A 13,916-nucleotide genomic window follows, 5' to 3' on the forward strand; every position below is an offset into this window, starting at 1 on the left:
CTGAAGGAAACACTATAGAGGAAGAGTGGAGAGTCATGAAAAATGAAGTCAGTAGGGCTGCTGAAGAAATGTTAGGAAGGAAGAAAAGATCAACTAAGAATCAGTGGATAACTCAGGAGAAATTAGACCTGATTGATGAATGACAAAAATAAGAGAATGCTAGAAATGAAGAGGGCAGAAAAGAATACAAGCGATTAAAGAATCAAGTGGATAGAAAGTGCATGGTAGCTAAGGAAGAATGGCTGAAGGAGAAGTGCAAGGATGTCGAAGGCTGTATGGTCCTGGGAAAGGTAGATGCTGCATACAGGAAAATCAAGGAAACCTTTCGAGAAAGGATATCTAGGTGTATGAATATTAAGAGCTCAGATGGAAAGCCACTTCTAGGAAAAGAAGACAAAGCAGACAGATGGCAGGAACATATCCAACAGTTGTATCAAGGTGTAGATAATTTTGTTTGGGAACAAGAAAAGGCTGTTGATGCTGATGAAATGAGAGACCCAATTTTGAGGTCAGAGTTTGACAGAGCTGTGAGCGACCTAAATAGGAACAAGGCACCTGGAGTTGATGACATTTCCTCTGAATTACTGACTGCCTTAGGAGAAACCAGCATGACAAGCTTATTCCATTTAGTGTGTAAGATGTATGAGACAGGAGAAGTCCCATCCGATTTTTGGCAGAATGTTGTTGTACCTATTCCCAAGAAAGCCGGTGCTGACAGGTGTGAAAACTATCGCACCATTAGTTTAGTGTCTCATGCCTGCAAAATTTTAACACATGTTGTTTACAGAAGAATGGAAAAACAAGTTGAAGCTGAGTTGGGAGAAGATCAGTTTGGCTTCAGAAGAAATGTAGGAACACGTGAAGCAATTCTGACTTTACATCTGATCTTAGAGGATCGAATCAAGAAGGACAAGCCCACGTACATGGCTTTCATAGATCTAGAAAAGGCATTCGATAATGTTGATTGGACCAAGCTATTTAAGATTCTGAAGGTGATTGGGATCAGATACCGAGAACGAAGAATTATCTACAATCTGTATAAAAATCAGTCTGCAGTGATAAGTATCAAGGGCTTTGAAAAAGAATCAGCAATCCAGAAAGGAGTGAGGCAAGACTGCAGTTTGTCCACCCTCCTTTTCAATGTTTACATAGAACAGGCAGTAAAGGAAATCAAACAGGAATTTGGAAAGGGAATCACAATCCAAGGAGAGGAAATCAAAACCTTTAGATTTGCTGATGATATTGTTATTATATCTAAGACTGCAAAAGATTTCGATAAGCTGCTGAATGGTATGGATGAAGTCTTGGATAAGAAGTACAAGATGAAAATAAATAAGTCCAAAACAAAAGTAATGGAGTGCAGTCGAACGAAGGCAGATGATGCAGGAAATATTAAATTAGGAAATGAAGTCTTACAGGAAGTAGATGAATATTGTTACTTGGGTAGTAAAATAACTAACGATGGCAGAAGTAAGGCCATAAAATGCAGATTAGCACAAGCAAGGAAGAGCTTTCTTAAGAAAAGAAATTTGCTCACTTCAGACATTGATATAGGAATTAGAAAGATGTTTTTGAAGACTTTCGTGTGGAGCGTGGCATTGTATATTGAAACATGGACGATAACTAGTTCAGAAAGAAAGAGAATAGAAGCTTTTGAAATGTGGTGTTACAGAAGAATGCTGAAGGTGAGATGGATAGATCGAATCACAAATGAAGAGATACTGAATCAAATTGATGAGAGGAGATTGATTTGGCTAAATTTGACAAGAAGAAGTGATAGAACGATAGGACACATCTTAAGACACCCAGGACTTGTTCAGTTGGTTTTTGAAGGAAGTGTAGGTAAGAAATGTAGGGGTAGACCAAGGTATGAATATAACAAGCAGATTAGAACAGATGTAGGATGCAGTAGTTATGTAGAAATGAAAAGGTTAGCACACAATAGGGTGGCATGGAGAGCTGCATCAAACCAGTCTATGGACTGATGACTCAAACAACAACATACTATTTTTATTTCAAATGTCCAGGATGAAAGACCTTGAGGCATCAATTTCTGAAATTGAACTAATCCGTGCAATAGAATGACAATTTCCCTCAGAAATCCAGAGATTATTAGCAGCTGCAAATGTGCAATCTGCAGTCCAGGCAGAAGCAATGCTTAGACAGTTAGATGCAACAGCAACACATAATCACCCCAGAATACACCAAGAGAATGACTGAAGACGGGAATCCTATGGAAGATATAGAAGCTGGAACGAAAGAAGACAACCAGAATATTGGAGAAATCCTCCATGGAGAGACCACAACAACTCAGGAAGAGATCATCCGTATCAGAGTCAGGAACTACATAGACCATACAAAAGAAGGAATGACCATCCACGAAACCAAAACTCAGGACAGGTACGATTCAATAATCCACCACATAATGAAGAAAGCTGAAACGAGGAAAACAGAAGATATTTAGAAGAACTATGTACGGAACAACAAGAAAAGCAAAGGTGGGAAGAAGCTATCGAGAATCAGGTTACCGAAACCGACTGCCTAGGTGCAGAAATTATTTAATTACAGAAGAGTAGAGCGAACAAAAGCAACCTTGATCGAAAAGCTGTACCATATGGTCGTATTATAGAAGGATAGGGTGTGAAAAAAAAAAAAAAAAAACTCTGAGGAACTTGTAAATACTGTACATAATAGCAATGTAAATAATAATGCGGAATGTTGCTTTATTGCTCACATAAAACATTGAGAAATAATACCATATGAACTAATTGAAGCATAATGTGAAGAAAAATGTGGACTAAAACTTGAATTGGCAATTATTTCAGCTAGAATTCAAGGAATTAAAATATTTTGTCTGATCGATACAGGATCCAGTATCAGTGTCATATCTAATAGCCTATTCCAGGGGCTCAAGAAAAGATGTAAAATCCCTGTTCTCCCCATACAGCGAACAAAGATTAGAGGAAGAAATAAGGGAAAATTTTCAAGGGGATCTGAAGAAAGAAATTCCCAAAGATGACTTGAACAGAGTGGAAGAGGAATGAATATGTTTCAGAAATGGATTTGTAAAGTGTGCAGTAAATGCCTGTGGATGTCTATCAAGGAGGAAAAAGGTAAAGAGGACTCCTTGGTGGAACAGCAGGGTAAAGGAAGTGGTTAAAGAGAAACAAATGGTTTGGAGGAAGTAGATAGGCAGCAATAGTACAAAGAATTGGCAGAAATATAAAGAAGCCAGAAACGTATGTAAGAAAATAGTACAAGAAGAGAAACTTTACAGGAGGATATAAAGGGAAGTAAAAAGGTTTTGTATGGTTTGGTGAAGAATAGTTAATGAAATAAGGAAGATACAAAATTTGTAAAAACTGAAACAGGCCAGATATTAATGCAAAGAGATGAGATACTAAAAAGATGATGATGATGATGATGCTTGTTGTTTAAAGGGGCCTAACATCGAGGTCATTGGCCCCTAATGAAATGAAATGAGATGAAATAGAGTGACAAGTTACAAGTCCAAAATCCTCCACTGACCAGAATTCAAAACGTGAGGACAAAGAATGAATGGATGGATATGAACTTAAAACAATCAGTGGATCCGACCCACAAAGTCTCGCATTCATAGAAACTGACGTATTACTGAGACCAAGGGACGTCTATATAGCATAATACTGAACTGATGATGTGTTTAGTCTAAAGGGGTCCAAAATCCAAGTCATCGGACGCTCATAACGGTACTTATCGTTAGGTATTTGTCATGTTGCAGTACTAATCAAAAGTAGACTCGCGGCATTCCACACAGTATGGTACTTCTCAGGTAATGAAATTTGCACATGGAATACAGACCTATAATGTTTCGCACACTGCGGCGCTATTTACAGGCAACGCAAACCTATGACGTTCCTCACAAAAGTGGACTAACCACAGGACCTGCACTATCCCGGGGTGTTCCTCACATAGTGGGTACTAAGCATAGGCAAGGCAGAACCATGGTATCGCTCATCCCATGGTGTTGTTCATATAGGGGTACGAATCACAGGTACTATAGAAGCTGGCACCGTACTCTATTGCTATTAATCAAACCTATTTGGTACCTCACATAGTGCCCACCCTCATCGGAGGGTCTGCCTTACAAGGGCTGCACCCGGCTAGAAATAGCCACACGAAATTAAAAAAACCTCACATAGTGGTAAAAGCGACTCATGGTGTTCCCCGTGTGGTGGTACTAATCACAACTAGTCTCATGGTTCTAATTTGATCATCCCTTGGTCGCCCTTTCGACAGGCAGGGGATACCATGGGTGTATTCTTCGTCTGCATCCTCCACCTGCAGGGGATTGTGTGTTTGGTCCGCGAGAGATATTTTACTTCCCTCAAGTCTGCCGGCAAGCCCGTCAGGACCCCCTATCCGCTATCTGGGACGCAACATGTGGGAGCATCACCTCTCCCCCTGCTACGCCAGCGTAGTAGGTTCATGGCATACTAAAAGGATGGCAAGAATACTTCTCAGAATTGCTAAATATTAAATACAGTGAACTGGTAAATGAGAAGGAGCAAGAAGAAACAATGGGGAAAGAAGAGGAAAGAAAAGGAGATATCATTGTTAGAAATAGAGGAAGCCATACAAAAGATGAAGAGTGGTAAAGCAGCACGAGTGGATGAGGTAACTACGGAAATGATAAAAGCAACAGGACCAATAATGCTACAGTAGCTGTATAGATTATTTAAAATAATCTGGAGGACAAAAGAGATCCCAGAAGAGTGGAGAAAGGGTTTAATTATCCCAATATTTAAAAAAGGTAATAAAAAGGAATGCAGTAACTACAGAGTGATCACCCTTATTGCCCATGTAGCTAAGATATTTGAGAGAGTATTGGAAGGAAGACTGAGGAGGAAGCTAGGAGAAATGGAAAAAGAACAGTATGGTTTTAGGAAAGACAGATTAATGTTTGACCTGATCTTTACATTAAGACATATGATGGAGGAAAGATGGGAGTTTGGAAAAGACAAAGTGATGACATTTATTGACACTGAGAAGGCTTATGTCAGTGTGCCCAGATAGTTGGTATGGGACTCTTAAGGAAAAAACAAGTTAACAGAGTGGAAGTGCAAATGATAAAAGCTATGTACAAAAATTGTGTTAGTAGTGTGAAGACTAGTAAAGAAAAAACAAAATAGTTTAAAGTTGAACTGCTCTCTGACAGGGAAGTGTACTATCCCCATACTATTCATCACAGTCATGGATGAAATTCGTAAGAACATTAAACGGAAATTGGGAAGAGGGGCAACAAAAGCCATGTTGTTTGCAGATGATATAGTGATATAGGGTGAGGATGAAACAGAAGTGCAGAAACAAGTAGATATATGGAATCAAGAAATAGAAAAAGAAAAGTCAAAACAATAGTGATGACAAGGGGAAGGAAGGAAGGAAGAGGAAAGATAAAACTGAATGGTAAAATTCTGGAAGTGGTTAAAAGTTTCAAGTAGAGTAATTGGGAAGTGTGATCACAGATGATGGAAAGATTACCACAGAAATTGGAAAAAGAATACAACAAGCAAACAGCTTCTATCAGAGTGTACGGATATTTTGTGGAACCAGGATATCTCGAAGAAATGTAAGAAGGTATTATATTCACCCTATTATGAACCCATACTAACCTATGCAGCTGGATCATGGACTACAACAAAACGAGAGGAGAGTACAATACAGGCAGCGGAGATGAATTCCTAAGAGGTATCGAGGACAAGACCAGAAAGGATAGAATTAGAAATGAAGAGATAAGGAAAAGGACAGGAATCTTGAAACTTCAAGACAGGATAGAAACAACAAAGTTAAAGTGGTATGGCCATATGATGAGAATGGGAGAAGAGTGTCAAAAAAAGCTTTTTCAGAGAAGTTAACAGGAAAGAGACCACGAGGAAGACCCCGAAAGAGGTGGACAGATTCAGTGCAGGAGTGCATAGAGAAGAGGGGAGGAAAACCAAAAGATGTACTTAAAAATGGAGAAGATGGTGGAGAGACAGGCAGCGATGGAGGTCCTTGATTCACAACCTGACCTGGAAAGCTGGAAACATGAAATGAAGATTATGATGAAATCCATTGAGTGCACAATACAAACATATTTGAAATTAGTTATTGGAGATATTACAATTGAACACTCAATCACTGTTATGAACCAGTTAAGATACAAATTTACTGCATCAGAATAGACCTTGAAAAAGAAGAAATTAGATTCCCAAGAGAAGTAGGAACTGCACCTGTTAAAACTAACATGGATATGGGAACGAACCGTGATCAATTGGACATGTCGATGGATGAACAAGAAGAAATAGAAAATAGGATACATGTAGGTCATCATTTAAACAATGTTAGCCAAATGAATGGATTACACAGGGAGTATGCCAGTTATGAAATTGAACTAATGATTGACATCATAGAGGAAATGATCAAAACTTGTGATGATGATGATGATGATGATGCTTGTTGTTTAAAGGGGCCTAACATCAAAGTCTTCAGCCCCTAATGGTACAAAATGAAACACAATGGAATGACAAATTAAAAGTACAAAATCCTCCAGTGACCAGAATTCAAAACGTGAGGACGAAGATTGAATGGATGGATATGAATTTAAAATGATCAGTGGAACTGACACACAGTGCCCCACATGCACAGAAGCTGGCGCAAAACAATAGTATCACTGACCAAGGGACTGCTTCTATAACACAATACTGAATCGATGATGCTTGTAGTCGGAAGGAGTCCAAGATCCAAGTCAGTGGCCCTTCATAATGGTACTTATCGCTAGAAAAGTAGAACCATGGTATTTGTCATGTAGAGGTACTAATCAAAAGTAGCGTAGACTTGCGGTATTCCACACATTATGGTACTACTCACAGGTAAAGAAATTTACACATGTATTACAGACCTACGTTTTCGCACAATGTGGGGCCATTTACAGGCAACACAAACCTATGGTGTTCATCACAGAAGTGTACTAACCACAGGGACTCGTACTATCCCGCGGTGTTCCTCATATAGCAGGTACTAATCATAGGCATGCCAGAACCATGGGTTTCATCATCCCAGGGTGTCGCTCATATAGTGCTACTAATCACAGGTACTGTAAAAGCCATCGCGCTCTCGTTTGCTACTAATCACATACCTATTTGGTACCTAACATAGTGGTACTATGCGCAAGCAAAAGCGACCCATGGTGTTCCCCGCGTGGTGGTACTAATCACAAGTAGTTTCATGGTTCTAATATAATCATCCCTTGGTCGCCCCTTTTAGTTGCCTCTTACGACAGGCAGGTATACCGTGTGTGTATTCGTCTACGACCCCTACCCACAGGGGAGATCAAAACCTATGACGTGGATGAGAGTAACCCAGATATCCACCAAAAAGTCCGACAATTTAAAGGAACGCCACAACAAAAACAAGCCTTATTGCCAAAATTTTAAACCGCTACAATGACATCTTTGGAAAGAAACAAATTGTTAATCAACAGTTGGACCCCTTATAAAGCAAAATCTCATCCAATTCCAGAAAAATACAACTCCGAGGTCAAAGGCATTAGTCAAGATGTGTTAGATAATGGAATAATTGCTACAATGAACACTCCATATTTAATTCCATTGGTAGCTGTTCGTAATGGAGACAGATCATTAAGAGTTTGTTTAGATGCATGAGAATTAAACAAGAGGAAAATTCCCAAATACAATCAGGCACCATCACTTAAAGAAATCATTCGGAAATTCAAGGGAATGAACTTTTTTTTGGCCATGGATTTAGCATTGTCATTCCACCATATTCTGCTAGAAGAGAAATCTCGACTCTTTACTGGATTTATGTTCATGAACCAAACCTATGCCTTCAGAAGACTTCCTTTTGGTACCACAAATTCATCCGCTGCTTTAATCTGAGCGCTGGACAGAAATCTCACGGATGAAGTAAAAGAATTCAATACAATTTATGTCAATGATTTACTGATTGCTACTGAAACCTTAGACGAGCATCTGAAGAAAGTTGAAAAGTTATTGGAAAATTTAAAGGAAACAGGATTCAAGATTCTGTCAACCAGAAATTCTATTTGTCAGACATACTATTGATGGTAAAGGAATCCGCCCTAATCCAGCAAAGATAGAAGCCATTCTGGATTTTCCAAAACCTGCCAGAGTGAAGAACGTACACCAATTTCTTGGTGTGACCCAATTTTTCACAGAACACTATCCAGGATACACGGAAACCGCTGCACCACTTCAAGATTTACTGAAGTCCAATACGAGATGGAAATGGAATGAAAATTGTGGTCAAGCATTTCACAAGATGAAGGAATTGATGACTCATCACGTTAAAATGGGATATCTTGATTTCACTAGAAAATTTATCATCCAATCAGATGCATCTCAAATTAGAGTTGGAACTGTACTATTACAGAAAAACCCAATGAATCCCATGGATGAAACTTACTTGGCATTCGTTAGTTGACAATGAAGGACAAACAAAATTCATTATACTGTTTCAGAGTTAGAACTTTTGGCCATTATATATGCATTACAGCACTGGTGGAAAATCATTTATGGTATCCAATTGTTGTCAGAACAGATCACAAAGCATTAACCTTTGGATTGAAAACATGTCTAGCCAGCCAGTGAATCACGCGATGGATGTTATTTTACAACAATACGATATCAGAATCGAGTATTGCCCTGGAAAAGAAAACACCTTAGCTGACATATAGAGTCAAAACCCTATTAAAAATGAAGTTGATATCCATCACATGGAATTGATCATGGAGGATGAGGAAATATTAAATAAATTAAGGAGATTATCCAAATTTCAAAGACTAAATCCCGAGTTGAATGAAATCGTACATACTATCACGGAAGAGGAACGACGGAACTCACAGAATGAAGAGATTGATACAGAATACCAATACAATAACCAAATACTGACAAAATTCGACGATAAAGAACACAAGAAAATCTACATTGTTATCCCTAAGGCATTAAAAGAAGATTTAATCTGACACATTCAAGCACTAAGAAGGTCATAGCAACTCTAAAGGAAACTTTGACGTGGGCTAAATTATGTCAGCACATGACGAATCTAATTCGTACTTGCGATCTCTGTCAAAGTGCAAAACATAATTCAACTCTACTAAAACATCCTCCAATACCAGAACCCAGGGAGTATACTCTATCGACATTTTTGAACCCCTGCCAACTGCTAAAAAAAAAATAAAGCCACAGATTCATTGTAGTTATTCTGGATATCTTTTCAAAATTCATATCTTTACAACCTATTCAGAAAGCGAAAGCCCGGTACATTATTTGGAGATTAGAGAAAAATGTCATATCAAAAATGGAAAAACCAAGGCGCATATTAACAGATCACGGAAGTCAATTCACTTCTGAAGAATTCCACGAAGCTATGAGAAGATTGGGAATTAACCACACATTTACTTCTATTCGACATCCTGAAGGAAATTCAGTAGAGCGTACAATGAAAGAAACATCTAAATTTTGTAGAGTATTCTGTTTCTCATATCACTGGAAATGGTTAAAAGGTCATTCCCACTATTGAAGAGAGTCTTAACAGTGTAATCCACGAATCCACAGGAGAAATGCCTAGTATCCTTCATTTCAACCAAAAACGTATTCAACCTTGGGACGGAATTATTCAAGAGATAGATGATCCACCTTGTTCACATGAAGAACAGATCCTGAGAGCAAAGAACATGGAGAAACATGCCAATTATCGATCCAAAAGATTCTCACATCAGAAATTCCATGACACTTTACAAGTGAATGGTCTAGTTCTGATCAGAAAGAAAGCAATATCGAAACCTGAAATTAATTATTTTCTAAATTTGCTCAGTTATATGTCCACAACAAATTATATAAGTATTGGGAAATAATGCCTATAAAATTCAAAGTCTAGATGGAACCCAGATATCAACTCATAATGCTGCTAATCTGAAGCTATATCATACAAAGATGGACTCTTATAACCAAATCAATGTTGTGGAACATGAGAATGTAAACAGTGAGAATGAATGGAACTCCAGTGCCGAGGAATGCTCTGATTCTTGGCAACAATATAAGTACATAAAGGAAAAGATGCTATCAATCAGAAGTCTACTACTGGAGAAGAACAAGAAGTTGCGACAAGAATATTGTCAGCTATTAGCCGAGAACCAGACTGCATTGTTATGAGCTAACTTGGAATGAATGAATGGAGAAAAATGTCCCATTATCATTACTCTACAGAGGTGTAATTATTTGAAAAAGAAAGTCTCATACCCCATCATTTTCTTCTTTCAAGCAGGAGGAATTAATGTGACATTTTCCTCATATGGATTTTGAATATCTCTGAGTCAAGGAGAACACAATTATGGTAATAATAATAATCTTTGAATGAGATGTAATGACAACATGTCAACATGACAATTTTGATATAATAAAGTAATTGATAATAGAGCTTGAGAAGATGGAATAATATCTCATAGTTTATTACGTCACCACATCGATACTTCAGAAAATGTTTATGGAAACTCAGAATTCAAGATACAACCTGACTGTAGTAGTACAAATGCAGCAAGAAGACACGGCCTACTGTTGCTAATTCTCACTCTTGCTTTGGACATGAAAGAGATCAGACGCAAACACTGAGCCTTAATATTTACATTCTTAACCACCTTGTTCAGAGCACATATCATCGGCTATACGACAGAACGGGTCGCGACTGTCATACGGTCAATTTCCTGAATTTTAATATTGAAAAGCTTATTTAAGTGTGACTCTTCAATTTTTTGTTGTTTTAAATGTTATTTATTCGGGGTGTCGACCTAAGAAGATCTCTTGCCCTTACTTTGCACCATATATTTTGAATCTGTGTGTATTTGGGAATTGCGGAAGTGTAAAGTGTTGAATGTGAGGAAAGGATTAAGGACGACACAAACATCCAGTCCCCAGGCCAGGGATATTAATCATTTACAATTAAAACCCCCGACCCAGCTGGGAATCGAACAAGGGGCCGCTGGGCGACAGGTGGACGCGTTGCCCCCTACACAGCAGGGCCGGACTTCTTCAAATATTACATCTGAATTCATTTTCGACCGTGTGTGTTTTATATTAATCAATAATTAATTTGCATGTGTTTGGCTCACATAATAATGTGTAATGTTATTTTGCAGTGCGCAGTGAATATGAATATTTTCTTAATCTACGTGTACAACATCAAGATGGAATGAACACGTGAAGCGCCAGGACAATGCCAGGATAGATATAACACATCACCAGACCCCGGTGGTGGGCGGTTCATCAAAAGATAAGTCCTTACTTCATTACTTTGTAGTTAGTGCTCTTTTTCAGGTCATGATTTTCTGAATATGTACACATATTTTTGTGATAATGAGCAGAATATATAGAAGTTTTGGAAATATGAAAGTGATATTGTGTAATAGAGTAAAACAGAATCTCCAGGAATGTAAATCTTCATTTAATAACTTAAAGCCACGTAATTTCATTAATTTAATTGTACCTCAATTTGCAGTATTGAATTTCTGGAAGTCATTCGTCAAGATATATGAATTTTAATGGCGCTGCAGTGGTCAATATTATTAGGATCTTCAAGATAATAGTTATTTATTGGAGAATTACTTGATTATACCTGTATTGATGTTAGAGCAGGAATTTTATTTCAGTGTAGTGTAGGTGGATTATGATAGAACTGTGCAGTAATTTTATTACAGAAGTGGCGAAGACAGTGTTAGCTACGTGTTTTGTCAAACTACGTGTCATTGTTTACTATGAGTCTACATATTTACCGAGATTGCGAGGAATTTGTTGAATGTAGGATCTTCGCACATGAGAATGAATAGGTCGTTCTGTGTAATGAATTAATATGAAGGCGATGGATATGGCGATCTTTGACATTAATCAAATAAGTATTAGAAGCCGCATGTTAAGTTCTGCTCTCGTTATTTATTCTAGGTACATTTCTATGGGAACTTGGCCAGATCCTGTGAGCAGCAGCATCATCATTGTAGATTGTATATGTGCATGTTAATTTTCTTACAGTGATTTGTGTAGGAGTGATCCAGTAACATGGTTCCTGTGTGGCCTGCAACAGATATATTTGGGAATGTATTTTATCCATTCTTGGACGAACTGGTGCCACGTTATTGTATTTCTATTTGCATGTTGGTGCTCAATTCTTTTCTTATTTTGAGATGATGTTACTTGCATATCATATCTTCAAAATGAATTCTTTCAATTGCACGATATCTACATTTAATTGAATTGTTTGATTTGATATAAGGGAAAAATCTCTTTCATATTTTGATGAAGGTCTGTATGTTGCTGTCGTTAATGTAATGGTAATTTATCTTTATTTTTGATTGAACAACCTGAAGGCGAGTATTATCTGACGTGAGGATTTTTCTTTAGAACCGTGGGGAAAGGCATAATAACTCAATCATATAAATCATACTACTCTTATATTATGTTTCAAGTTGTTCATTTATAAACATTTACGCTACAATTTCTGATGGCAATTCAAGTCTTTCTTATAAGATTTTAAATACTCAAGATTGTCATAATTCATTGGTATTGGAGGATGTTTTAGTAGAATTGAATTATGTTTTGCTCTTTGACAGAGATCGCAAGTACGGATTAGATTCGTCACGTGATGACATAATTTAGCCCACGTCAAAGTTCCCTTTAGAGCTGCTATGACCTTCTTAGTGCTTGAATGTCCAGTTATTCTATGAATGTGCCAGATTAAATCCTCTTCTAATGTCTTAGGGATAACAATGCAGATTTTCTTGTGAAGTATTATTTAAACTTTCGTATGGACTAATGTTAGAATAATTTTGTAAATTCAAGTGTATTTCACGGCCATGTTGTTATCATATTTAGAGTATGCCACTGTTAAGGATTAATGCCACCATTATAGCCAACCTCTTCTCAACAATATAACGTTGCACCTCCACAACAATGAAAAAATATGTAAATAAACCAGCCATCCCGTATTTAATTTTATCATTTGTATATAGGAAATCCTTTCAAATCCCTTCATTTTGATTAAATCTCTACCAATGCATGAGACGCCTGCCTGTCTCAGGTCTTATTTTAATATTTAGTTGTGATGTCTGTTGTGAGAACCTACCCTTATGAGCTATGGATCTTATGTTTTACCGGAGCTAAGCTGAGATACGATATTTAATGGTTATATGCCAACCCTACCTGTTTAAATAAAGCTGATTGAGGACATCCTATATTAATAATAATAATAATAATATAAAAATAAAAACAACAACAACAATAATAATAATAAATAATAATAATAATAATAATAATAATAATTCATATTCAATAATAATAATAAGATGTACATATTTATTGTGTTTATAGGTTTGCTAGGATGCCGTCGTATGAATAATATACTGTGCATTATGTTATACACTGACTGACAGAGAAAATGCAACACCAAGAAGGAGTGGTCAGAACTTTATGCCAATTGCAGGGTAGACTGACGTCACTGAGGTATGCTCATGATGTGAAATGCGCCGCTGTGCTGCGCATGTAGCGAACGATAAATGGGACACGGCGTTGGCAAATGGCCCACTTCGTACCGTGATTTCTCAGCCGACAGTCATTGTAGAACGTGTTGTCGTGTGCCACAGGACACGTGTATAGCTAAGAATGCCAGGCCGCCGTCAACGGAGGCATTTCCAGCAGACAGACGACTTTAAGAGGGGTATGGTGATCGGGCTGAGAAGGGCAGGTTGGTCGCTTTGTCAAATCGCAGCCGATACCCATAGGGATGTGTCCACGGTGCAGCGCCTGTGGCGAAGATGGTTGGCGCAGGGACATGTGGCACGTGCGAGGGGTCCAGGCGCAGCCCGAGTGACGTCA

The sequence above is a fragment of the Anabrus simplex genome, chromosome 3 (assembly GCF_040414725.1).
Source record: "Anabrus simplex isolate iqAnaSimp1 chromosome 3, ASM4041472v1, whole genome shotgun sequence".
NCBI classification, from domain to species: Eukaryota; Metazoa; Arthropoda; class Insecta; order Orthoptera; family Tettigoniidae; genus Anabrus; species Anabrus simplex.